This window comes from Lissotriton vulgaris, chromosome 2_1 (genome assembly GCF_964263255.1).
Source record: "Lissotriton vulgaris chromosome 2_1, aLisVul1.2, whole genome shotgun sequence".
Classification (NCBI taxonomy): domain Eukaryota; kingdom Metazoa; phylum Chordata; class Amphibia; order Caudata; family Salamandridae; genus Lissotriton; species Lissotriton vulgaris.
The window spans coordinates 1096015634-1096042165 of NC_141687.1; the positions used below are offsets into that span (position 1 = coordinate 1096015634).

General features: G+C 45.2%; 1 protein-coding gene across 4 annotated transcripts in view; it reads left to right on the forward strand.

Moving 5' to 3' along the window:
- ARHGEF12 (Rho guanine nucleotide exchange factor 12) overlaps positions 1-26532 on the forward strand; it is an 888740-nt gene that overhangs the window by 764229 nt on the left and 97979 nt on the right. The gene's annotated exons all lie outside the window — the stretch shown is intronic.

Below are 26532 nucleotides of genomic sequence, written 5' to 3' on the forward strand. Positions count from 1 at the left end.
CCCTGAATAGTCCCTCTATCCACAACAACGGCCCCCCACCACTAGAGCTTTCTCTGGCGAGCTCAGGTTGGCGAGTAATGAAGCTAATACACCCAAGAGGTGTGTGAGGTCATTTTGTTCTCTTTTGGAAATCCCCCCTGGGTCTTCTCTTCACCTAAATGAATTCTCCTGAATTGAGTAAAAGGCTCACTGAGGATATCCGGTTCCCATATTTGAGAGCCATACTGGGGTACGTTTGTTTTGTGGTTGTTCTTCATATAGTGCACTAAAATAAGGTGCACTGTGTAGAGAAAGTCCATGTATCCCTTATTATTGTACAGGGGCTTACTTTAACAATACTAAGGTGCTCTATTTGTGGTAGTATGGTTGAGCAGCCTGAGGCTTATCAGAGGTGAGAGTTAGCCACTTGTTGCACACACATAGAGTCAATAAATGACACACACACTCAATAAGAAAATCCAACACCAATTTAGAAAAATAACAGATTTTATATAATTTTAGACATCAAGATCTTCGGGATCAGGCAAGTATGTTTTGTGTTAGTATTTTTAGACACTTAGAAAATACAGCTGTCAGATTTGAGGCAAAACAAACACTGCATAGGGACACCTCTAAAGTGCTTACAGGACTGTTCTTCTGTACTTAAAGTAAGTAGGGGGCCAAGGTCCAAGAAAGCACCAAGAGTTCATGTTTGCCAGCCCTGGGGTGTCTGAATGCAAAGGTACTTTCAGGGGTGGTAGCCTTGAACGCTACACGTTGATGGGGATCAGTACCTGCAAAGAAAGGCTTGGGGGGGTGGTCTACGGTCTACGGTGCCAGTACAGCAAAACCCAAAGGGAGGCTTTGCTCTTGAGAGTCTCTGGAGCAAGTGTGCACTGTCGGTAGACTCGGGCTGTTGGGCTCTGGTGCAGAAGTGGATCGCTTCCATTGGATACTCTCACTTTTTAGTTAGGCCTGGAGATGGACAGAACAGGGCCACTCTAGATTCTTTTTTCTGTGTTAGTGTCTGGGCTGTACACTAAACAAACCTTGGCTACTGCAAGGGCTACGGTACCATAGGTATTGGTGCAAGACTGGATCTGGCATCTCCAAACTTGTTAGAGACGGATCTGACCTCCTGGAGCACGGAGACCTCCTCCTGGGATTCTGCTTTCTCGGGAGTCAACAGAATGGTGTACTGGGTCAATGCGGAGGGTGGCTGAAGGGAAGTGGCTCTTCCACTTCAAGGGAGATGCTGGCTGGCTGGCGAAGTGCTGACAGCCCTCCGAGGCTTTTGGAGGATGGACATCTGTAGGATGAGTCAAGTCTTTGCAGTTGTGAAGACAGGAGCAGGCACTCAGGGCTTGGTGCCAAGTTCACAGCTAGTCCACAGTTCTTTCGTTCTTCAGCTCTTCTTTGTCTTTCTTCTTTACTCAGGTGAATCTGAGTTTCTGGTGTCAAGGGGGCACCTAAAGACTCAATTTAGGGCCGTTAAGGAGAGTGAAGTGTGGTAGTCAGTGGGCTAACTACCCTTGGGGTGACTACACCCCCTACATGACCCCTTCCTGTGGGGAGTGGACATAACCCTGTCCCAGAGTTCCTAATTCCTCCAAAAAACAAGATGGGAGAATCCTTCTTTCGTGTAGCACATCAGGTAGCCCACCTTAGGGGTGTAACTAGCCTGGTGATGCAACACGCCTACTAGCATAGCTAATTTCCCAGCTATCCCGGTGCCTAATGGGCCTCAGGGCAGGGGTGGCATCTCCCAGGTCTGGGGAAAGCTAGCTCACATATCAAAGGCTGCAGGGGTTTTGAAACCCCTGGCTTTCATATGCTAAATCACTATCCATTCTGTTGGAGGATGTGTGAGTTATTGTTTTTGGCCGCCTAGAACTTGGCTCTCACCTGCAAGAAGTCAGAAACTTGTCTGTGGTGGCAGGCTTATGATACCAGTCAACCAGCACACTAGATAGTAGTAGGTTTTTCAGGGGGCACCTCTAGGGTGCCCTCTGGGTGCATGCTATAATAAATCTTGTATTGTACTTATATAGCTGTTCCTATAGATTGTCTGCTTGGAAATGATTTGGAGACTTCACCCTTGGGCTGAAGTCTAACCGAGGACCCATAGCAGCATGGTAGGTCTCTCAGGATGGGTTTGTGTTACAACCAGAGCACAGAGCAGAGCTCTGGCTGAAAAAAGGTAATGGATATTGCAAGAATGGGCCATCCCTCCACGAGAAATGGCAAGAAGACCAGGAGACCAGCTTCTAAACAGATCTCAAGTCAGAACGCCTCTTCTCAGGAAGAGGACTTGGTATTCTCATAGGTAACTGAGTGTAGGAAGCTGGCTCTGTATATACTATACCAAAATGAGGTATAGTGTGCACAGAGTCCAGTGGAACCCCAAAGTTAGGCAGAGGTCTAGTTAGATAGCACCTCACTCTTTATTTGTGGTAGTGTGGTCGAGCAGTAAGGCAGTATCAGAGGACAGTGTTAAGCATTTGTTGTACACAATCCTTCTGCAAATGAATTCACACATTCAAAGACTGAACCTCAGCCCAATTGTATTTGTATAAAAATATTCTTTTAGTTATTTTATTTCTTAGAACCAAGCAAGCCTGGCACAGGTAAGTGATAAATACTTTTCTGGTAATATACAGTTGTAATACAGGTTGAATTGGTAATTGTATATGCACTGTGTTTTGACTTACAGTATTGTTTCAGAGAAATGCAATGCTTTGTAAATACAGTACATAGACTTGAATGGGCTTGTCAGTAAAATACCAGGTACGATACTTTTTGGATTACTTTTCTTACACAGAGTAGTATACCTAGATACTACTCTGGGACATTTCCTGTAAACAGGTAAGTAAAATCGTTTTTGTTAAACAGTACAATTTTGAAGAATTTCTTTAGGTTTTCAAACTTCACACTTGAAAACTTTTCGAAGAAAAACAGTCAATGATATCCTATGGAAGAAAATTGTGTTATTGGTTTTAAGGTAAGTATTTGGCAGTGGGAGTTGAGGTTCTGGGGAAGACTCAGCGGTTTCCCCCAGAGTCAAGGATGTACTCTTGATATACCCTCAGCTGCACTATGGCGGCCAGGTACAGAGTGCTGAGGCCCATTATTATCCAATGAGGGATAGGGGGCCTCAGGTTGGTGTTTGCTGACTAGCAGCCCACTTGGTTGTGGGCACTTGGTTGTGGGAGCCAAGCACCTGGTATCTGATAGACATCTAGCCACATATTCCTTAACTTAGAATATTCCCCAGCGTCCGACTGGATCCGGAATTGTTTTGCAACAGCACCTATGCGTGCCGGGGGACTGCGCCACACCACCCCGCCCTGATGTCGTCAACGTACTTGACGTCAGCGAGGTCATATAAGTCCCTCCCAGCGCGCTGACGTCCGTTTCCTTCTTTTCCGTGTGCAACATGGATCCGGAGTTAGCGGTTCTTCTGGCCTGTTTTCAGGCCCTTTTTCGACGCTTCGCGTCTGGAACAGTGTGTGATGCCATCGGGCTTCCTGTCTGCGGCAAATGTCCGCGACGGACCCACATCTTATCTGTATGTGGTGTCTGAGCGAGCACCATGACTCCACGGACTGCGACGCCTGCCAACACCTCAAGCCGAAGTCCCGGCGGGAGTGCCGGATGAAGCTTCTTTCGGCACGGCTGTCCCAGTCGGAGTAGTCTTGTCCCCTGGCCTCTTCAACACCCCTCTTCTTTCCAGTTACGCCGTTGATCGCCCTCTGGGGCCCGGGGCCGTTATTCGCCACTTATTGGTAAGTCACGGCGTATGACGCCGAGATCCTCGACCTCACTTTCATCTGTTGTTGGGGGCACTGGTTCCCGGAACATTCCGGACGTGCGCCCCCCAAAAGTCGTCCCCCCTCAATCCGCCCTATCCGGGTGCGGGACCGACTCGGGCCCAGATGGAGGCCTATGCCGTGGCTCTGCAGGCCTCCCTTCGGTCCTCTCCCGTCCCTGGGGCGTCCTCGGGGCTTCCGCTACCTGCGAACTCGCGGGTGGGTTCGCCTCTGGCGCCAAATGAGCCCCTGCTGTCCAGGGACGTCTGAGATGTGGTATCGTCAGGGCGCGGTCCGGCTGGGTCGCCCTCTACCACGCATTGCACCCCTGCCGCGCCGCATAGTCCCGTTGGGTTCCCTGTGGAGTTGCAGGTGGTTGCTGGTGCTCAAAGCTTCGCTTTGAGCAAGCCTCGGCCTTCCAGGTAGGCGGCTGCCTGTCAGAAGATGGGGTCCCCGGCTCTGCCTCCGCTTCTTTCTTTGGAGTTGCAGCCTGTTGTGGTTCAGGCTGAGTTGGCGCCGGAGGCTTGCCTGCCCGGCTCCGGCGCCATCTCCTTCTTCGGTAGGGGAGCTTGTCGTGGATTCAGCACCAGATGGAATTGAGTCGGCATCGGAAGAGGCTCGATTGGCGCGGACTAAAGTCATTTTGACGCCACATTGACGCTGGGTTGTTGACTCTTCTCTTGAAGCCTCTGGAGAGAGTTTGGCGTCTGCCTCCAGACCAGAGACACCGGATGTATTCTTGCCTGTGCTTCCCTTAGAATATGTGGACACGGCAGGATCCCTGCCTCCTCCGGAGCCCCCGGACCCGACAGGCTCCTCGCCTCCTCAATAGCCCCATCAGGACCTCCATTCATCAATGGGGCTCCCTCAGTTCGGCATTGGTCACAGCCTCAGTGTCTTGGGAGGGTTAGCTTACAGCCCTCAACCACTGATGAGCTATTGTCCCCTCCACGGAGGGCTACCGAGGCTGGTGCGGCTTTTCTGAGAGTGGTCTCCTTGGTCACTCGGATTTTGAACATGCAACCCACTTCAGCACCCTTGTCTGTGACCCTCTACTTGATGTCTTTCATCGTGGGTCAGGGAATGGGGAGCCGCTTCTGCACGTTGAGGCTTCTCTTTATGATGCCCTTTTGGGTAACTGGGTTCGGCCAGCTTCCGATGATCCGGTGGCTCGTTCTGTCTTGCACCGCCAACGTCCTGCTCCACATAATCCAGTTTGCTTATTTGTGCATCCTGACGTGCAGGGGTTTGTTTTGCAAACTGCCTTCCCTTCCTTGCCCCGGCTAATGCTTCATCCCTCCCGGGGGTCCTGATGGCTGAGACATGGGGTCGGAACATCTTTGCCTCCACGAGTGCTGCCCTACGGTCACTAAATAAAGTGTGTGTCCTGGCTTAGGCTACCTCTGCCCTGTGGGACTCTGCGGAGTCTTTGCTCTCCGCCACAACTGAAGGCTCTCGTGTAGACCTCCTTCATCTTCTCCGGGATGGCCGTGACCATGCGGAGTTTATGATCCACTCCGCCTTGGATACTGCTGATTCCTTAGGCCGGGCTATGGCCGGTTCAGTTGCCTTGCGGCGCCATGCACGGTTGCTGGATAGCGTCTTCCCGGAGAATATCCGGGAGAGACTTGTTGATTTACCTTTTGATGGGGTTTTGTAGTTTGATGCTCACGCTGAATCTGCTGTTCAGCGCCTTCTTGCGGGCTTTCGCCCTCCTCCTTAGGCCTGTATTCCTCAGGCGTTTGTTCTGGGGTGGTACCTTTTCATTTAGCATCCTATTGATGCGTTCTGTGTTTTAGGCTGGCAGTAAGCCTCGGGTCTTCCTTTCACATTGTCGGGGGTGGTTACCCTTTCATTTAGCATCCTTTTGGATGCATTATGCGTTTTGAGCTGGCTTTTAGCCTTCTGTGGCAGTGTTCCACAGATTGTTGTCTGGTCCTCTGACTGTGGCTTGTCCTAAAAGGTCTTCCCCGTTGTTGGGGTGTGCATACTCCATGTGGAGTACTTGTATGCTATAATATAGCTCTGCTTATGTAAACTGGGCCTAAGAGATCCCTTGGGCTCTATGCGTCACCTGGTGCTCTTATCTAACGTTGTACAGTGCTTAATGTTGTGCCTTGGCGTCATCTTCTATACGTCATGGGTCATCTCGCCTATTTGCCTCATTCTCCTCCTTCTGAGGTTTTCAGGGTGTTTATCACGCTTTAAATGCAGCTACCATCTGTCATTACTGCACTACGTGTGTTCCTGTACAACCATTTCACATAATCGTGGCTCGTTTACCCGTCTTTGCTATATATATGTATTTATGTATATATACACAAGTTCCATGGTTCATAACGACTGAGCATTGAAGGTCCAAGGATTCCAGGACTATATCTGTTTTCACAGAAGTTTTTGTGGGGGAAACCTACTCGAAAACTCTGGACCTTTTAGAGTTTTAGAAGAAAACAGTTTTAGAAGAAGTAGAGTATGTGTTCCAGTTTTTTGTGCGTGATGTTTTTTGAGGTTAAATCCTTTAATCGTTGATTCAAATTATCATTCAACAGATGAGGTCGATTCGAGGTTTAGGAAGAGTATAACATTTTTATTAATACAAAATTGAACGAAGACAGCCGACACGTGTTTCGCCCTCTTTGGCGAATTGCGCCAGGGCATTCTCAAGGCTGTGAAAGATAAGAGGTGATGTGTTTTAGATAGGTATTCATAATCTATGAAAAAAAGGAGAGAGAGAGCGGAAGAGACCCCGATGAGACCAAAGAGATTGAGTCTTTAAAGTTCAAAGAGATGCAAGGGGAAGTGAAGTAGTGAAAGGTTAAAACAAGTTTGAATGAATGGAAAAATATACTCCTTTAGTTCTTAACGTTAATCATGCAGAAATTCATAGACAATTGCGAGCTTTAGATTTCACATAATTCGTGAAGGACCCGTTGATCATACCAAGGTGAGGTGTTCATTGGTTTTTTAAGGAATCAGAAAACTGAGTCACCGAAAGCAGAGTCAAAGAGAGAAGAAAGAAAAGAAAGAAAAAGTACCCAAAGCCTGCAGTGTATAGAGTGCACCATGTGCGTAATTCTACGTGAAGAAAAATACATGAGGGAAAGTGTATAATACCTAAATTCAGTTTCTCAGCAATAATCAATTGAAGTCTCAAAATACATCATAATCGATATATACAAAGGCAAATTTCTTAAAAGTTTCAATCTGTAAAGACAAGTGTAATTTTTTCAGTACAAAGTTCTGAAGAAAAAGAACATTTCTTATATTTCCAGATATCAAAATTTCATATTAACCACATTTGTAACAAGTTTATATAGCAGTTTCGAGATATTACTGAATATATATAGAGCAGCTCATATCAAACATAAGTCAATGTGTCAGTCTAAGCAAGTGTTTCAGATGGAGCATCATTTTTCAAAAATCTGGCATTCTGTTAAACATTATTTTCCATAATGGTTTGTGACATAACGCAAAGCATTGGTTACACTCAGTAAAAGCAGATGTCTTAAAATGTCCTTATTTTTCACTCTATTCCTTTATTAAAAGGATGGCACTATTTCGTATGGTGCCACGTTTTGGGCTTGAATGTCTTAAGATTTGAGCATGCTCGTTTTTTTGCAACATGGTTAAGTTATTTAAAAGGGAAAAGAAGGAAAAAACGTGGGAAATATTGTCTTTACACTCAAAGGTTATTGTTTGCCAGGAGCGTGAAAGATTCGAGACACTCATTATGATGTTTACCAGGAGCTTGATAAGCGCAAACCGCTCGTTTTTTAAGGCGGTGGGTTGGAGCTTGGAACAACACAAAAGGCAAAGTAATGCGGAGTTTTAAAGTTGTGGGAGTTAAGAAACGAACACATTGGTAGAGGGGGGCGGTTTATGCTGACAGATTGAATGGAATACGGTCTCTGTTAAATTAACCTCGAGGGACTAAAATCTCAACAGGGAATTACCAACAACGAACCGTTTCAGGACAAATACCGTTTCGGGGCACAAGAAACTCTACACATTCATTCAAAGGAGGAGTGCGTCCATGCACATTGAAAGTGGTACAAGGCTACTCCATGACCGTCTTTTTTTATATATATCAGAGAGACAAGCGCGTGGAAAAAGAGAGAACAGAAAAACGAGGGCATCACTTACTTGGAGTTAAATCTCCTGTCGGGTCTGCACGTAGTCACGATGATGCCGGGCGCAGCAAAACAGAACCTTCCGTGAAATGACCTGGAAGTCAAAGCGCTAAGATAATTTGGGTATTTCAGAAGGGTTACTAATGAGCTATGTTGTTCGAAATTTTTATAGTAATTAAACAATGCAGAGATAATATATCTCTAAAAGTGACCTTAAATTTAGGGAGAAAAGCTGACTGTCGAAAAAAGAAGTTCTTATGTTGATGCAAACAACACTAAAGACAGACAAGCAATTGTGCATTGACTAGTCATTTGCAATTCGGCCATCATGTTGGAATGGTTTTCTGTTCCAGATTAGTGCTCTCTAATGTCACTAGGGCAAGTTTGAGAAACGAAAGAACAAGATAAATCTATTTAGAATTTTATATTATAATTGGCAGCTCCGATCCAAATAAAAACTGAATGCATAGTGTTTAGATCAGGCCAAGAAAAACGTCCCTTTTTTTTTTTTTTTGGCGTTTGTCACAGACGGCAAATATTGCATTGTGGTTTCTTGTCCACCCCTCTTTCGAGTGTAGTTCATAGGCTTTTTAGAAGAGGGTAAATAATTTATCTATAGTTGGCAGTTATTTCTTATTCCCAAAAGAAATGAATTAAAAAAGAGTTGCAAAAGAGCCAAAGAATTGAAAAAGTGATTGTTTTAGTTAGCCCAGTATAAATCAGAATTTTAGCTGTTGGGATTTTTGTTAAGATATTCTAGGTGGTAGTTTGTTTATTCTAGAGGCACAGTTGTTCTAATTTAAGATACCAAGTGTCATTTGTACGTTTGTTCAGAGATTATAACAGTTCTTAAAGCCAATGGTGCCACTCATATTCCTGATTCAATCCTCTTTCCACTGTGTCCATTCTAATTTTCAGAGAGCTTTCTTCTCTTCGTAGGTGTAGTTCTTGATTCCCACCTCGTTTCTGTGGTTTTAGCTTCTTCAAACCTACAAATGAAAAGGTCAGTTGGTGAGGGTGATTCTTTAAGAAATGATCAACCTATGGTTGCCGTGTATCTGTTTTGTGGATATTGCGATAGTGTTCTTGAATGCGTATTCTCAACGGTCTGATAGAGCTTCCTATGTAGTTGTATCCACACGGGCAAGTTATCAAGTATACCACGTTGGTACTTTCACAGTTGATGAAATCTTCAATTTTGTATTTCTGATCATTGATCAGGACTTCTTTTGTTCTGGATTTCCCAAGTTTACATATTGAGCAGTTTGTACAGGTAAAGAAACCCTTCGGTTGTTGTAAGAAGGGTTTGGGTCTTTGCTTAATGTCCAGGTAAGATGGACACAGGATGTCTCTCAGGTTTCTACTCCTTGAAAAACCTAATTGTGGTTTCTCACAGATTGCAGAGGTTATCGTCGGATTTAACCTCAAAAAACTGGAACACATACTCTACTTCTTATAAAACGCAAGTTCCATGGGTACTCTTCTTCCTACGTCTTCACCTCTCTTCGAGGCTGCAAGGTCTGGTCCAATGCCTCCATGTGTCAAGTAGCTTTTCAGAGATGCATGCGGGATTGCCAATAAGGCCCATTTTGCGTACCACTTACTGGGGTGGTTCCCCAGTGTTACACTGCTCCCTTTTTCGTGTTCAGATACTGAATGATTCTCTCTTCTGGACAAGGGTTACTTTTCTTCCAGTCGGACGGTGTGGTCTAGAATTCTGAGATTCTCCCTCTGTTTCTACTCCTTAGTACTTTGGTGCCTATGCCGCCCCTTCCTTCGGATGTGCCTCCTTCTTTAGGTTCACCCTATATTATATCAGCTGGGCATGCGGGACGGTTCTTCTGATGTCAGTCGTCCTAGGTCTACACCCTTCATATCTGTATTTTATGTGTTGGTTCTCACCTTAGTCTTCAAGCTGCCTGATCGAGCAGTCTTATGCTTATTTTAGCTACACCACCTTATGGTCTCTGTGGCTGTTTACTCTGTGCATGGTTCTATGATGGCCCAGAGCGTGCTTCAGACTCTTCCTGTCCGCCACTGTTTTCCCCTTTTTCGAACTGGTTGTGCACTTGGCGTGTTTCTTGTTTCCACCTGCACTTCTAAAAACACTGCTGAGTTCTAACTCTTGACATTTGGTTCTTGATTGTAGCCTCTCCTGTCTTCCTTCCATGGGCTAGCCTGGTAGGCTCTGGTTGCATCTCTTCATGTTTCTTTTCCACCTTTGGTTGGTGTTCACATAGTGTGCCATCAAGCTGAGAGCACAGAGCGGCCCTTCTTCCTCTCTCTCTCATTCTCTCTCTCTCTCTCTCTCTCTCTCTCTCTCTCTCTCTCTCTCTGTTCTGGTATATGGCAGGTGCCGTTTCTACCTCTCATGTTTATACAGCTATGGTGTCGCACCATTCCGGCATTTTTGGGATGTCGTGGCTTCTCCACCACAGCCTCCCCCATTGTCCGCCACTCAGTTGACGGCTCAAGTGCTTGGTGCCTTCTGTTGTTCTGTCGCAGACCCACCTCCCCCTTGGGGTATGGCTGTGGTATCTATTCTAAGTTAAGAAATCTGCAGCTAGATGTCTCTATCAGATGAACGAGTAACTAACCATTGTCCAGCCGCAGATTCCTTAACGCCCATCCAGCCGTCCCATTCTGTGAGGACCTTGCCAAGTGCTTTACCCACTGGCCTCTTTCAGTTTCCATTGGTTTTTCTCCCACAGGTGCTCACATTGTTGCGTCCCTTTTGGGAATTGCCATATACAGCTGACTCCCTCCAAGGGGTTTCTTTCCTGTAAAATGGTGCCTTTTGATTCACCATCACCAGGAGATTCACCTGCTTTTTCTTTTCTTCTCCCTTCTGCCTTCTCTATTGGCTCAGGGTTCTAGTCTCCTCTACAGTCGTCTTATTTGGGGATCTATTGACTCTGTTTCAGACCTCCCTTACTATAGGGGCAGTGCCAGTCTTTTCATACCTTCCTACAGTAGACTGTTGTTCTCTCTGTGCTACGTTTTTGCTGGACAGCACAGTTCCACATGGTAATAGCAGTCTATTTCTGTCTGTTGAGATATCTTCCCTGGTTGCACTTATGGAAGTGTCTTCGCTTAGCTTGCAGGGCTCTTTCTCACAGCTTTTTCACTTATATGTAGGCAGTGTCTAATTCTGTCTTTTACAATGGTGTACTGCACCATCCTCTTCTTTATTCACTGATTTTTCATCCCTCGCACACTGTTCCCATAATTTCACAGTTTTTTGTTGGTGGCTCCGCGTTGTGCCGCGGAAAAGTTTCTCTGAGAAAAACAGACGTCAGCGCGCCGGGAGGGACTTATATGACCTCGCTGACGTTACCAAAGTGGACGACGTGAGGGCGGGGCCGTGTGGCGCCGGCTCGCAGAGGTGCTGCTGCCGCAAAAAATTCCGGATCCAGTCTGACGCCTGGGGATATTCTAAATTAAGTAACATAAGGCTAGACAATGTCTCTACCAGAGACATTGTTACCAAAGGTACGTAACTCGTACATTAGGCTCAGTGCAAAGGGGGATCCTGTTTAGCACACAAAGTGCACCCACAGTTGTGCAGGGGCGGCTGGGTGCAAGGTTCTGTTTTGGTGTTGGGTGCCCTGTTGTTTTTGGTTTTAGTTTTTAGCTGCAGGCTCCATCAGTAAGACTTCCGGGAGGAACCAACAGCTGCGCAGGAAAGTTTTAGGGCTCGGGACGTAGGTGCACCTACAGTTCTTTTCTCCAGGACGCAAGGCAGCTGGATGCAGGGGTGTCTTGTGAGGTCGAAATTCACCTTACTGGGCCTTTCGCGGTTATGGGGAGGTCTCCTTGCAGAGGCTTCAGGCGATGTCGAGGGGGGGGTCATGGAGGGGTCCACCCACCGTGGACTCGGACTCTGAAGCCCTGGGGGACCTCGCTGGGAATGGTGGGCCACTTGAACTCGGGCCCTAGGTGACAGGTGCAGTGGTAGTTACAGGCGTCTGGTTTCTTTGTCCTCACCAGGCTCAGAGTCTGTTTTCGGAGTTTCTTTTGAACAGAGCTGCTGTTCACAGGAGATCCGGTCTTTGTTGAAGGCAGTCAGTCCTCTCAACGGTTCTGGAGGTCGCTGGCTGCAGGACAAGACAATTTTTGGCACAGTATCTCCGGAAACGATAGACGGGCCGGTAGGGCTGGGGCCAAGTCAGTTGTTCTCTACAGTCTCCTCTGCTGGGCATCTTCTTTCGTCCTTTTTCCTTTTGGGTTGCAGGAATCTGCCTTCTTAGTTCAGAGCTGCCCCCTAAATACTGTATTTAGGGGCGTTTAGGGGTCTCGGGGTCAGTAGCCAAAGGGCTACTGACCTTAGGGTGACTACACCCTGGGTGTGCTCATCCCACGTGGGTGAGTGAGCACAATCCCTAATCCGGATTGGGGAGTGTCTGCCATCTGCAAGATGGCGGGCACTGAAGAGTGGGCTTCACCTCGCCTCCCCCACCTGAGGGGTGGAGTTGTCAGAGGTGGGCACACCTTGGCTGGATAGTTTTTCCCGCCGGAAAGGAGCGGAGACAGGAAGAGGGCCTGCTCCTGCTAGCAGGAGAGGCTGGGGGTCACATTACAAAGGCTGCCAGGCCTTTGAAGCTCCCCTGCCGCAGATGACTCTTCCTGGCCTGGGAGAGGTGTGAATACCTCTGCCCAGGAAAGGCTTTGTTTCTGGGCTCAGGGAGCGAAGGCTCCCACCGTAGGGGGTCCAGAAACATGTCTCGTGGTGGCTGGCTGGTGTGTACCAGTCACGAAACCCACCAGATGCTGGTTATTTTTCAGGGGGCATCTCTGAGATACCCTCTGTGTGCATTTTTCATTAAATCCCACACTGGCATCAGTGTGGGTTTAATGTGCTGAGAAGTTTGATACAAAACTTCTCAGTTTTCAGTGTAGCCATTATGGTGCTGTGGAGTTTGTAATGACAAGTTCCCAGCACCATATACTCTTAATGGCAGCACTGCACTTACAATGTCTAAGAATGGACTTAGACACTGTAGGGGTACAGAGATCATGCACCTGTATCCTCACCTGTGGCATAGGACACCCAGCTAGAGGGGTGACTGATCTGTGCCTGGGCAGTGGGTTGTAGTCAGGGCACACAGAGATGTGTGCCATGTCGACTCTTTACTTTGTTCTGCACCAAAACACGCAACCTACAAAGTGTGTGTGTGTGTGTGTGTATATGTATATATATATATATATATATATATATATATATATATATATATTACCTACTGGCGGTCGCCAGTAGGTAGTTATAGTTAGGATAATTTTCAATGTTAAATCTCAACATTCTATTTTGAATAACTTTGGCGCCGGTTGACGAATGTGCCTGAAATTTTCAGGAAAATGGTCTCATGGCGGTCCGGTCCTTCCCTGAAAGTTTGGGGGGGATTCGTTAAGCGGGGGCCGAGATAAAAGGGGGGTCCCAAAACGCGTTTTCCCCATGTTAATTTCCATAGGGCGGTCGATTTCACTTTTAGCCCGAACGGCTGAATGGATTTACACCAAACTTGGCAAAATTGTAGGGACTGGTAGCCCGATGTGCCTTTGCTATGTCTCAAGATATGTGCTCCAGTGGATTTTGAGTAATTTAGGTTCAAAAAAATATATATATCTATAGGCGCTCTCCGGTGCGCGCACCGGAGAGCGCTCCAGGCGCGCCACGCGAGGTGCGCATGGAAAGCTGATTGGCTTTCGGGTGTCTGTAAACATTCGAAACAGTCCAGAGCGGCCGCCATCTTGTGTCTCGGTAAAATCGAGACATAAGAGGTGGCTAAAACAAAGTGGGAACTGACCATAAGGCGTCAGGGATAGACCCCTTTGACCCCCTAGGTTTGATGTGGGGGCTATAAAAGGGCCCCGCGGGGCATTTAAAATATTTTTTTTTTTTTTCGTTTTGCGCGGGGGAAGCGCTCGGTGCGCGCACCAGGTAGCGCACCGGGGAGCGTAAAATGAGGGAAAAAGATGACAGAGTTTTAAAAAAATGAAGTTTTCATTTAGAAATTGGAGGTAGTTCTTAAAAGAACTTTTTTTTTTCTTCTTTTTGTTGTTTTATATTTTTTTTGTGTTTTTGGAACTTTTTAAACTTTTTTTGGCTTTTCAAAACAGTTTTATATTTTTTTTGTGTTTTTTAGGGGGAGAAACAAAAAAAGGGAATTGAAACTGGCTCAACTGGAGCAAAAAAACAAAAAACCCAAAAAATTATTTCTTTTTGGGGCACTTGTGATTATCACCTGCAAGGACGATGAGCTTAACACTTTGTTCCCCATAGGAGATAAGCTTGCCACAAGCCTTACAAGTAATTTTAAAATCAGCAAATCTTGGCTGAATGCAAGGCATCACCTCAGATGTTTCTGGTTGCGAGGAAGAGGGTTGTTTTCTTTGGGAGGGGGTCCTTGATGACTGGGGGAGGTTACTGGCCAGTTCCCGGAACTCTGCGCGAGAGTAGTTGTTTGGATGCTTTCTTGTCATGTGCCGAATCATGGTATAGTTACCAAAAGAATATTTCTTATTTGGGTTGCCCCGTGAAAGTTCATCATCGCAGATGAGGCAAGTGACTTTGGGCGCATTCACCTTTTTTTGCCCCTCTGGGATTGAAAAAAACTGCCAAATGAAGTGTGGTTTGGGTTTATAAGGTGTGTTTTCTTCAGGCAGCCATCTTCTTCTCCCCTCCTCCTCTTCCTCTTCCTCCTCCTCCTGTTCTTGACCACCAATATAATTTGGAGCTGGTCCTCTTGGTGGTGGTGGTGGTGGTGGTGGCTGAGATGCACCTGCTGCTGCTGCTACTGAAGCCATTTTAAAGTACAAAAAGGTACAGAGAGTTCCAAACAGATCTTCCTCAGTCAAAGGACAAAGTCAGAATAAGGAAAAAAGGTGGGGGCTTTCATCATTTGGAAAACAAAACTGTCCTGAACCAATGAGAAGTGTTATTTTCAGGTCACAAGACCAGGGGCTTCATCATTATGAAACTAAAACTGTTATGAACCAATGAAAAGTGTTATTTTCTGCTCACATGACCCGACGCGCTTACGCTACGCGCACGGGGGCGCGCAGCGTAAGCGCGTCGGAAGTTTACGTTTTGCGATCGTATTCGTTCGAGTACTTCCGGGTGCGCTTACGCCGTGCGTATCACGCGGTCGCGGCTACGCGATACGTCACGATCATGTTTTCGTTTGCGATATTGGCGCTCACGAGACGCTCCCCGGAGCGCGCCCGGGGGCGCTTTTCAGAAATACGCTTTTCGGGGCGCACTCCGGGGCGCGCTCTGGGAGCGCTCCCCCCAAAAATTAAAAAAAAAAAAATGGGATAATTGTAGAGACAGGTAGCCCTATTCTGAAGTGGTTTGTAAAAAAATTAACTTTATAAAAATATGTATTGTGCTACATTGGGCTTAATATATGTTAGAGCCAAAATGTAGCCCAAATGTAGCCCAAAGTAGCCCAATGAAGCCCAAAGATGGCCACCAGAGATCAAAAATTGTAAATGTAGCCCAAAATTCAACTAGATGTAGCACAACTGTAGCCCAATGACAGAATGTACCAGAGTGTTAAAAAGAACAACTAGAGTGCTAACAGTCTTATTTATAAAGTGAAACTTATAGTAAGGAATTAGCATTTAAAAAACCTATGAAATTCACTGAAAAAAACCATAGGTTTCACACCAGTTATAGTTAGGAATTAGCATTTAAAAAACCTATGAAATTCACTGAAAAAACCATGGGTTTCACACCGGTTATAGTTAGGAATTAGCATTTAAAAAACCTATTAAATTCACTGAAAAAACCATAGGTTTCACACCAGTTATAGTTAGCTGGAAATTTTACTGATATAAAACCATTGAAATTCCCACGTTATAGTTAGTCGGACTCACTATAACTTGCGCGTGCAATGCACTGCTGATGACATCACATATTACATCACTCATGACATGGTCAGTGACATCACTCATGACACCATCCTTGTGACATAGTGACAGACCTCCTTTCACTATAATGTAACCCTTGAGACTCATATTCAAAAATAGAAACTGAAATTTTTTAAAAAATGGAGATACCTATATCAGTTACAACAAGCAATTCAGTAATTCCACTATCTATATACATATCCACTCATTCACCAACAGTTCTATATAGTCACTCATACATATACTCACTCATCATATGAAGTGATACACATATACATCCTGTTACACACCGACATTCATCCAAAAGTTACTCACACACATATTCACACGTGCAAATAAACTATTGGACATCCATTTATTTGAATATAGAGTTATACACACACTTCCACCTTACTTCTATTTAAAATTACACATATTTATTCTCTTAAACAATCACTTATAGAAACACATACTTATTTAAACAGGAACTCTTACAATCTCTTACTCTCACATATACTCACTTATATACATCAATATTCATATATACTAGATTAAAACATATGTAGTTACTGATAAAGACACTAGTGAGACAGTCATTCACTCACTAACAAACACATATAGACACTCATCCACCCATACAGTCCTGTACATATGTTGTCTTCAAAACACATACAAACAAAGAGTCAGTCACTCATGCTTCTATGTGCTAAGTAATACCCCCACCAAACCATATAGACACTCATACTGATACTAATAAAAATATCTAATAACCCATATACATACACATGAGTGGATGTGTATTAGATGGTGGTATTACTGAATTGGTTGTTGTATCTGGTATGGGTATATCCACTTTTTTGAAAATATTAGTTTCTATTTTTGAATATGTGTTTCATGGGTTACATTACACTGAAAGGAGGTCTGTCACTGTGTCACAAGGATGGTGTCATCAGTGATGTCATGAGTGATGTCACTGACCATGTCATGAGTGATGTAATATGTGATGTCATCAGCAGTGCATTGCACGCGCAAGTTATAGTGAGTCCGACTAACTATAACGTGGGAATTTCAATGGTTTTATATCAGTAAAATTTCCAGCTAACTATAACTGGTGTGAAACCTATGGTTTTTTCAGTGAATTTAATAGGTTTTTTAAATGCTAATTCCTAACTATAACCGGTGTGAAACCCATGGTTTTTTCAGTGAATATATATATATATATATACATACATACATACATACATACACACACAGGGCCTCTAAGGGTGGCACAATAAGTGCTGCAGCCCTTAGAGGTCTATCCTGGTCAGAGTGCCCCTAGTACCTGTGGTACCAGGGGCTGACCTGTGGCCAGAAATGCCAATTGGGTTAGTTTTGGGGAAAGAACACAGGCCCTGGGAACCTAATTAGCAGGGACCCAGGACACCCCAAGAAAAAGTGCATCAGTAGTCAGGCAAAAAGTGGGGGGTTACTGCAACAGAAACCCACTTTCCTATAGCGTTTCCAAAGGATTGCTAAACTTTTCAAACGATTTGCGTAAAGTTTGAAAAAGTTGTGACAAAAAGGTTTCAAAAGCTTTTCAAAAAGTTCCAAGAGTCACCTTTTTAGAAAGGAAGCATGGAGCTCAACATCAAAAAACCTATCCTCACTCAGAGATGAGTTGAGGACACTTTGTGGGGACAGGAGAATCAACATGGGGACTAAGGAAGAAAAATAAACCAATTGGGAAGAGGCATACAGACTACCTCCCCACCTGGAGATGTAATTACCCCAGTGTAGTGGGGAAGACGATAGCAACAGTACAGTTGAAGAAACCAGTGGGCAGTTATGCACCTAGCCCCCAATATCGGGCCAAGGGTGGATTCCAGAGCCAACAGCCAAGTTGGTTCCATCACTCGCCACTATTCCCATTAAGAGGACATCGCAGCTTTGGACCTAGAAGATAGAGCCTTAGCCTTGGCTGAGAGAAGATTGGCCCTTGAGAAGGGTCAGGCTTGGCCTAGGGCCCAGAGAAGATGGTGGCCACAGAAGAGCTATTGAGGTATCGGACAAGGGTGCCCAAGAAGTCAGATTACCCAAATAGATTGTCCCTAGTTATGTCCAGGGGGGATGGGAATAAGTGGCTGGCCTCATATGAGAGCTCATCAATAATCAAAAGAGGGAGAGTGAAGTTCAAGTTCTACTCAACTACCCTTGGATAAACATACACAATCAAATACAGTGGAAGGGATATATAAGCCTCATATATCTCTTCCACTCTTTTTGATTAAGTATACTCATATGAGAGCTCTCAGGAGGAGAAGTGTGGGGACACTACTCTGGGAGTTAGTGCTAGGAGTTGGTAGGGAGAGACTCCCTCTTGAGGATGAGATAGCAGAGTATTAACCACATATGAAGGCAGCATTTTTTCACAAACTATTTTGAAGCATTCCTGATGAGTATAGACCTAAGCTTAGGACAACACAATGGGGGGCAACGCAGACATGGGTTGACTTTGTTGACACTTCAACTAAGGAACTCGATACTGGAATAAAAGCAACAAAGTGGACACTTCTGAAGGTCTCTACAATTTGATTGCCAAGGAGCACATACTAACAAATGGTCACTCAAAGAAGTTGCTCCAGCATCTGGTGGACTCTAAGCTGGCTAGCTCCATGGAACTGGGCAGGACAGCTGATGACTGGGTGCATACCAAACTCCCCAAAAGATCTCTGGATGGTGACCAAAATAAAGTAGGTCAGGGCCCTCTTCATGGAAAGAGGGGGGTAAAGGTAAAAAGAAAGATCGTTCCAAAGAGTTCCCAAAAGATGCCAAAGGGGGACTAAAAGCCACATCTCATACCAAGGGCCGGGGGTGCCTGATAAAGAAGTAAGACCTTTTGACGGCTTGGGTGTTCTTTAATTGCAATCAACCAGGGAACAAGAGGGGAGACTCTGTGTGCACCAAAATGGTTTCCACCGATGACCAGTCTAAGGGATTGGCTAGTGTGAGGCTGGGCTGTGAAGTTTCCCCTTGACATCTCAACTGAAATATAGAAGCCACTTTAATGTCCATGGGTGAGAAAGCATTGTAACTTTGGGCCTCTGTCCCACTAGCCTGGAAAAGTATGGGGAGTCGTCAAAAATCAATGGGGTAGAGTTGAAGGTTCTGAATCCTACAGGTGGCAGTGTAACATGATGATGGCCAAATTGATTGCCCAAACCACCAAATTGTCAGTGGTGACAATGTGATTAAGACCCATCTCATGGGTGTGGTGAACTTTGAGAGGGGGATAGTACTAGGCCAATAAATGTAGAAGCGTTGTCTCTTGCCATCCCAGTGGAGTGTCTACTGGGAAGTGATCTGGAAACTTGTGCTTGGGCAGAGTTAGAAAAAATAACCCATGCAACAATGTCAGGTCTTCCTGAGTGGGTGTCTGTTGCCACAAGAGCACAGAAACCTTTGAGGAGAGTCAAGGGGTTCTGGAGCCTGACACAATGGACCAGGACCTTCGAGTCAAGAGAACTGGCAAGAAAGCAGAACGCCTAACTTCAAAGAGTCCACAGGCCCAGAAAGAGCGCAACCATAAGGAGGAAGGTCTGGTGCCTCTCGAAGAAACTGCTCTAGGTGACTTTCCAGATCTTTCATAACTTCAAGCGACAGAGGGTACCTCCAGGGAGGATCTAAGTAATGGACAAAGGGGACACCAGTGGTACACATAAGGTATATTGAGAGGAGAGGCTTGTGTACAGTAAGCTAAAGGGCAACCAAACCAGGGGCAAGCAGAAGATTGGTGGTCCCCTAGCAGTACAGGGAATTCCTCCTTAACCTGACCCATGATATCTTAACTGGACACCTGAGGCAGACCAAGACCTGCGTTAGTCATTTCTATTGACCCCGGATGTCTGAAAAGGTCAAGGAGTTTTGTCATTCCTATTTAACCTGCCAAGCATGTGGCAGGGCAAGGAGCAAGCAAAAGGCTCACTTGATACTACTGCTTGTGCTGGGGACTCCTTTTGAGAGAATGGGAATTGACATTGTTGGTTCCCTAAACCCTCCAACAGCTTCAGGAAGCAGATTTATCTTGGTGGTAGTGGACCATGCCACCAGATTTCATGGGGCAATTCTCCTTAGGACTGCTATTGGCCCAGCAGTAGCTACAGCCCTCCTTGGAATCTTCCCCAGGGTTGGGTTCCCTAAGGAGGTCATCTCAGATAGAGGCACACATTTTAAGTCTATTAGAAAAATCTGTGGGATGAGTGTGGTGTAACTTAAAAAATTCACCAACCTATATCATCCCCAATGAAAAGTTGGAAGATTCAACAAAACCATAAAAGCCATGCCTATGGGTTTGCCTGAAAAAATCAGGAGGAGATGGAATGTTAATCTCTCAGGCCATTTGTACTGTCGTAAATATTTAATTTACCATCTTAATTTCTATGCAGGTAAGTACTCAATCAATAATAACTCAATCGGAAAGAAAGAAAACAGAGTCCGTGGTGTTAGAGTTCTTAGGGGTTTTATTCCTTAAAAAGGAATCGTTCCGGAACTGGATATCAGATTCCTGGCACCACACAGGGTCCAGGAAGGGATAGAGCAATATTTTATTGACAATACATAGCTTATATACTTAATTTATGTCATAGAAAGCAATATAGTAGGCGTAACAGCTGAGAGAAACAAGATAACAGCATTCACGTGTTGCTAGTACGTAATCAGAAGGTGTGGACTAGGCGTGAACTAGAGGTGTGCGCTAGAAACGTCACAGGTAGGTGTCACAAAAGGGGGTGGCACAAAGCAAAATGTTGCAATGTCAGCAGAAATCTGAAGCTTGGATGCGCGCGCAGCTGCATGACGTGTGATTGACGTGGAAACTGGAGGGAGCAGGGGACTTGACATTTACACTGGCGGGAAGAGACAGAAGTCTGGCATGTCAGATCAACTCGTACTTCTATCATATCTGATATCTGATGTTTGGGAACCATATTATCTAGAGGGAAAGGTCTCTGGGGCAGAAGCTATTCTATACTGACTGAGAGTGTGTGTATAAGCGCCTAAGTGTCTGCATGAGAAGCGTGGGGGCATGGGCCTTCTCTGGGAGCATGGTAACAGAGGCTATGAATTACTTGCATGGAGACAGTAGGCCAGCCCTCGTGCTCTGCAGCTGGGAGAATGTTTACTTAAACTAGTAGGCAGGAATGTATTTTCGAGGAGCGGAACAGATAATTCGAAGGTTGTAGTCAGTCTTGGCAGGCAGCAGGCTGAGCTAAACGCCGTGGGCCGCACAGGAAGTAGGACAGAGGTCATGAATACAGAGGCTGCCTGGGCTGATGCTTTTCTGAGTCAGAAAGCAACGAAAAAAGGCTCGATGGCAGAAATTCAGGGCCTACTTTGCCAGAGCTGAAAAACGTGTAAAGTACACTACAAAAAGAAGTTGGCATGGCATACTTAGGAACGGACTATTTAACCCATTCAGAGTGGGTCTGAAAGAGGACATGTTAACGGTGGACACAAATGTATTTGCGTCTTCATAGCTGGCAAAGGAGGGAAGTTACATGCACTTTACGCTGGTACATGGAGTCGGTGGGGTACACGCTAGGGAACATTACTTGACCATAAAATTTATATTTCCTCATTCCCTCCTTGTTCCCTACGGACCCTTCATGATATATCGATCCTCATGAATCGATCAGTCTGTTCTTGTAACATTATTCGCTCATCTTTCTTTCTTTCACGTTTTGAGAAAAAACTGGAATGTTCAATGCATGATGTGGCACACAGTCCACAAATCGCTGGCCCACACTGTAGGCACAGACAACAACTGAATACTATGACGAGGGCAATGCCTAGGAAGGATAGGATCTTCCATCCCCAAGCGGTTAACGTTGTCCAGAACCAACCGGACCAAGTCCAGGTGCCTGGATTCTGATGTATCAGATTTGCAATTTTATGAAGACGTGTAATGGCTTGATATACTGTTGGCGCGTTTTCTGGAATGAAAATACAGCAACTTGACCCGATGACCTTACAAGCTCCGCCTCTGTCTGCCAAGATGACGTCAATAACAAGACGATTCTGAAGGACAACAACCCGCATGGCGGACTGCTCTTCTGTTAAGTTACCCAGGGCGGAGGCAGTTTCATTCACTACTGCTTCAAGTGTTCTAGTTAATCTGCGGATTAGCTTACTATTTTGGACGGGGCCTAAGAAGAAAAAGAATCCTTTATTGAAATCTGTATACTGTTCCCATGCCGTTTCTGTATAGTCGACAAGCGAGAGACCTCTTCAGAGTCTATTCTTTACTAGATTCGTATTTCTGTGATAATCAGGAGGAGCTAGAAAAACAGGTGGCAGAAGGAATGCAATGTAACAGGTACCATCCCAATCTGGAGGTAAGCGTATGTATGCAGTATGACCACAAACAAAGTAGGAATGACGGGTAGCTCTAAAAGAAGACTTGCCTTGATCACTGAATTCGACCACAGTAGTACATTTACTATGACCTAAGTGTACTGAACCTTTCTTACTGACACATAATTCACCAGTGACTGGTAGTACTGACATAGCGGGCAGACCTGGTGCAGCTTCGGACTCAACAGTAAGAATCATAAGGTTAATTGTATAGTTACCTAATCCATATACTTCATTTTCTAGATCAGTTCCTATTCTAATGGGGAGTCCCTTCTTGTCAGGATAACAGGATTTAAGCAGAACTAAGTTCAAGTTTCCCCAAACCCAGCTCCCTTTGTAAACAGCAATATCAGGATCTACGGAATTTATTATTCTAAACCAGGCTCCGCAGGAGCCATTGTGGGTGAACGGATACGGAAAGAGGGGCAGAGCTCCCTTGTATTTCTGATAGGGAGGGAGTCGGCCACATATCCAGCAGTTTGTAGCATTATTAGTCTGATGGGAGTGGTGTAACATACTAATGAATGTGTTGTTGCGCAGCGCGAGTCTGTAAGAAAGTTCATGTGGAGGTAATTTGCTAAAAGAATGTTCAGCAGAAACATTGTAAGCAGATTGTTCACGCTTGAAAATAGGGTAGTAGAGAGGGAGCAGTATACTTGCAATAATGATCAGAATACTTAGAAAAAACATAATTAATAATGTCACTATACAGTGACTGCGGAGCGATTTACAATATGTATGCTTCTTGAATTGTCTCTCTCTCTCTCTATCTCGATCTAGGGGGTACATGTCAGAAACTATTTAACCGATTCACCTAGGGGAGGACTTAAACAATTAAACTGTCTGACTTGCTAGATCGGAGCTTTAACTTATATTCTTCTTGGGGAGTTTTTTCTCGTTCTGAAACTTTAAAGTCACTAGATTCGATACAGTCTTTGGGAGGGGTGGACGAGTCTGGATCTGGTTTCAGTTCGTTGTATTTTTTAATATGGCTCGTGTGGATCCACCCCTTTCTTCCCTCCACCTTCACTGCGGTCCTCGTAGTAAGAAGGACGGTCTTCGGCGCTTTCCAGCGGGGCTCCAGCGGACTTTTCCTGTCAAAGTTCCTTATTAAGATTAGGTCGCCAGGACGGACATCATGCGGCTTTACATCAGTGTTGTCAGGGAAAGCTGCGGCAACCTGTGAACGACATGATTGGAGTGCAGACATCAAGGAGGCAAGGTAATCTGTCAACATATTACAATCAACATCAGTAATTTTCTTAGGAATGGGCGTCCCCCACATATTCGGTGGTCTGCCAAAAACCACTTCGTACGGGGATAGTCCTGATCTCGAATGGGCAACCATTCTCATATAGAATAGTGCTACTGGCAGGGCGACTATCCAGTCGACCCCTTTCTCTTGATATATTTTAGCAAGGCGGATCTTTAATGTCTGATTATGCCTCTCTACAAGGCCTGCGGCTTCGGGATGTCGGACACAATGGAATTTCCACTGATATCCTAGCAGAAGTGAAACCTGCTTCATTAATTCGGATGAGAATGGCTGTCCGTTATCTGAGTAGACGACACGAGGCAAGCCGTATCGTGGGAAGAATTCACGAACCAGCTGTCTGGCAGTGGTCGGAGCAGTGTAATCTGGGACTGGATATGCTTCGGTCCAACGGGAAAGTGCACAAACAACTACGAGGACATATTTGAATCCTCAACAACGGTCCATCTGGATATAATCCATCTGGAGGACTTCAAAAGGGTGATCAGGAGGATGAAATCCACCTTGCTCTACAGGGACACTTTTACCTGGATTGAACTGACAACAGATCATGCAAGTACGCACTTTCTGTTTTGCTGCTGCTCGTAAGTGTTTATTGTGCCAGAGATTGTGTAAACTGTCTAACATCGCTTTCTCTCCTAGATGTGCTGGACTATGTGCTGTATTTATTATGACTTGAACCATAGAGTCGGGGAGAAACCATGTAGATTTTCCCTTCGTCATCCAACCTTGATCTGTCTGGATCCCTCCTAGTTCAGTCCATTTCTTTATTTCATCTGAGGTAGCATGTGTCTGAATATCAATTACATCTAGTGCGGGATCCCTGACTGTCATACAATGTGTCGGTACTATTGTCTTTGTCACATCAGCTGTCTGAGTGTGAGTCAATGCTGTATGTTTTGCTGTCTGGTCTGCCAGGTCGTTACCCTGGGAAACAGAATCTGTAACTTTAGTATGTGCTTTACACTTCATGACTGATATGCCTGAAGGCAGATGTATTACTTCTAACAGTGCTTGAATGAGGGGACCATGTTGGATCTTGGCACCATGAGAGGTCAAGAAACCTCGTTCTTGCCATAACATTCCGAAGTCGTGTACAACTCCGAACGCATAACGGGAGTCAGTGTATATGTTAACATTTCTGTTCTTGGCTAGTATACAGGCTCGGGTCAGAGCAATAAGCTCTGCCGCTTGAGCGGACAGTGTGTCAATACGATATGTTTCTTTAACTTCAGTTTCAGTGGTCACGGCATACGCGGCCACTAATTCTCCTGTACTTGTTCTCATACATGAACCATCCACATAAAGTGTCAGGTCTGGATTTGTCAGCGGAACATCTGTTAAGTCTCGTCGAGGCTTTGTTACTGCATTAATGATCTCTATACAATCATGCGGAGCTGGATCTGTCGTAATGGAAGGTAACAATGTTGCGGGGTTCAGAATACTGCAGCGTCTGATTTCTATGTGTGGTTGGAATAGCGTTAATTCATAACCTGTCAGTCGTGCTATAGTCAGGTGCTGAGTCTGGGTTCTGTTTAAAAGAACCTCTACAGAATGTGGGACTTGTACTGTTAATTGATGTCCTAAAACAATTGAGTTGCTCTGTCTGATTGCTAAAGCGGTCGCTGCTACGGACTTCAAGCACGCAGGGAGTGCCTGGGCTACTGAATCCAATGTACTTGAAAAATAAGCGCAAGGCTTATATGAACCTGCTTGATCTTGGGTGAGGACAGACAACGCTGTACCATCACGTTCTGTAACGAAAAGTGTAAAAGGTTTGCTGTAACATGGTGTCGCTAAAACTGGTGCTTTGCATAAAACTTTCTTTAATTCTTCAAAGGCTTGTGTGTGTTCCTGAGTCCAAGGGAGGACAGTCGAAGTTGCTGCCTCCTGTGTTGTTAACTGAATGAGTGGTTTAGCTAGAAATGCATATTGAGGAATCCATTGTCTGCAGTACGAGGTGAGGCCTATAAAAGCCCGCACTTCCTTTTGTGTCTGGGGTCGTGGCATATTTACAATTAACTGAATGCGATCGGGAGTGAGCTGTCTCCCCACTTTGGACAGCAAGTGACCCAAGTACACAACTTGCTGAACACAGAATTGTAGCTTCGAAGGAGACACCTTGTGTCCCTTGTCGGCCAGAAAATGTAAAACTGTCAGTGATGCTTGTTCACATTCGGGCTCACTTCGTGCGGTGATCAGCAGATCATCGACGTATTGCAGTAAAGCGGTGTTAACTGGCATTTGAATACAATCTAGTTGTCTTTTCAGTGCTTGACTATAGATGCTGGGGCTTTCTGTGAATCCTTGAGGTGCGCGGGAAAATTTGAAACTGCGTCCATTTAAACTGAATCCGAAGAGATATTGGCTCTCTGGATCAATCGGTACACTAAAGAAGGCGTTCTTGAGGTCAATTACAGTAAAGAACGTTGCTTCAGAATCAATAGCAGTCAATAAGGAAGAGATATCGGGAACCACGGGGTACTGTGGAATGATGCATTTATTCAGCTCTCTCAGATCAATCACCAGCCGATATACTGGCGGTGCATTGGGATCAGTACGTTTAAGAATCGGAATGATAGGGGAATTGCAGATATTTGAGTCGGTCTCTACGACCACTCCTTGGGCAATGAGCTCTTCAATGATTTTCAGTAAAGCCACTACAGCATCGGGTGGTAACTTGTATTGTCTGATTCGGGGTAACACAGCACCTGATTTCAGTGTAACACGGTATGGTGTGATATGCATACAACCTACATCAGTTGGGCCTTTTGCCCACAAGTGATCTGGTACATTTTTCAATCTGACATCAAACTGTCGTAGTACATAATGGCCCTTGAAATCCCGCAGAAAGAGTCTAACTCCCTCCGGGGAACAGCATATTATGGCTCCTAGAGCCTTCAGCGTTTTGATACCTAACAGATTTTCTGGACATGATTTCGTAAGTAACAAGTCTGTAATACGTGATAATGGACCCACAGCCAGGGGGACTGGTTCTGATACTTCATTTACAATGGGCTGTCCTGAAAAACCAAGGGAAACATTCTGCGAGCCTGAGAGG